Below are 2,084 nucleotides of genomic sequence, written 5' to 3' on the forward strand. Positions count from 1 at the left end.
GCCGTAGCCTAGTATTGTCGATGGGTTCCTCAAGGATGTCCTTGGCCAGAACCTAGTGGTATTTGGGGGGCCTTGTCGTGGAAAAGTTTAGGAACCCCTGGCCTATAGTAGCTGGGAAGGAATATGTGAAAAATCATGAAGATTGGGCACTTCTGGATACGTTTTTGATTTTTGGCAGGGTGTTAGGTATAGGCCTAAGGTTTTAAAAAATCCATGGATACAAGTTGGGGTGGCCCCCCTAGTGGCAGTTATCCATAAAATCCGAAATGGCCCCAGCCGAAAAGAGAAAAGGTTATATCTCAGCTTCTGTTAGTCTTAAATTGTTGTATAATGTATTTTCTCTACTTTGTTTGATACAAGGAATCCAATTTTGATATGTTCTGCTTATTTTAAGTCCATTTCCATGTAGTATTATAGCCATATTTACCTCATAAACTCAGTATCTGAAAAAGTCACATTGAAATACTCAGGTCCCTAGACCCATATTTTTACCTCCAAGGTATGCTTTTCTTTGTTGAATGGACAGGTCACTATCACTATAGTGTCAAAAATCACATGTTGTGGGGGGTGCACTGGCGCCTTAATGCAGGGGCTTACCTGGGCTTCAGCCCAGGGGCATCGACCAATGAGGAGCCTCCTAATAATAATAATGATAATCAATAGGCTAATAATAAACGGCGTGTCCGTATTCGCTGCGTCATTAGCCTACTCTGGAGCTAGCCTAAATAATTGAGCACATCATACAGAGGCCCCCTTTGTCTTCTCCAATTCTAAAGTGTAACAAAATGTAACAAAACGTAATAAATCCCAACAGGGGTGTAGAGCTAGAGGAGAGGCTGAAACTGACTGACAAACTTATCATACAAACTCTGGAGATAAAGGTTTGAAGCAACGATAAACGATCTGACGTGGATTCCTGTAACTGTCCATGAAAACAGAAGGCATAGCAGGTAAATATCGTAGCAAATAGCCTGGAAATGAAACGGCTTTAAAAACATGTATTTCACTTGTCTCATTGAAGTGAACGCAGAACATGGGCTGTGGCGCAAATAAATGAATTAGTGATCTGCATCTCTATCCATTGTTAACGTGAGATATGTCTCCATGTAGTGTAGTGATAATGGATAAGGTAGCCAAATATTAACAGGCTACAGCGCTCATACCATATACGGGTGAGCGAGTGCGACATGAGATCTCCTGAGCTAGCGCCTTTGTGTAGCTTTGTGTAGCACCTTTGTGTAGGTGTTCTTGTTCTCTATTTATTGGTGTTATATGGTGTTCTCTATTTAAGATTTTTATGTGAGCACGTACAGTGAAACTGAAAGAAAGGGGGCTGATGGTACACATACTGATATTAGCAAACAGGCAAAGACATTTGTGGAGCACATAGATTCCTGTTTGCTCAACTACAAGTTTGTTTGTGCTCGTGTTTCATTTTTCCTCAAAATATAATTTGTGTGCTCGGTCAAAATATTTTTCTGCGCTCAAATTGTGCTATTGCTCGCTCATAAAAGTGTACAAATGTAACTCTACGCGACGCCGACGGATTTGACGCTTCTGGCAGCTGAGAGAAGCTGGCTTCCATTGAAAATGAATGACTTCCTGACTCTTTGGAAGCTCAAGTCGGCGGCGGTGTGTACCGTGGCCCGCCCATGACGCCGACGCTATATCTTCAGGCAGTTATCTTTATAATTGTCATTTATATTCGATTATAGTGGGCTAAACAGAAACAATCATTGACTAAATCAATCTGCATTGGGCAAGGGGATGATACTGGAACAATGAACAGGAGTTTTGGTGATAAAAAAAAGTAATTTTCCTGGATGATATTGTCAATAACAATCAATATTATTTGTACAAAAACATTGGACTGTGCACAGAGTGTATATTACAAAATCACTGGAGATAGAGAGGTTAGGCCTATTAGCCTACTTCTACCACCCACTAGCCTACAGTCACACAACAATCAGCTGGCGCGACTGTTTTGAAAGAGCCTTTCCCATAATTCCTTGAGTGAAAAGCTCGTCTTTTCATTGGAGGACGAAACCAGAAAAAAAAAAGTTGTTGCTCAGTTGCGCGCTGTG

Source organism: Alosa pseudoharengus, unplaced genomic scaffold (assembly GCF_046254945.1).
Source record: "Alosa pseudoharengus isolate Yale_2024_CS ecotype anadromous, Long Island Sound unplaced genomic scaffold, YU_APseudo_1.1 YU_APseudo_1.1_scf_13, whole genome shotgun sequence".
Classification (NCBI taxonomy): domain Eukaryota; kingdom Metazoa; phylum Chordata; class Actinopteri; order Clupeiformes; family Clupeidae; genus Alosa; species Alosa pseudoharengus.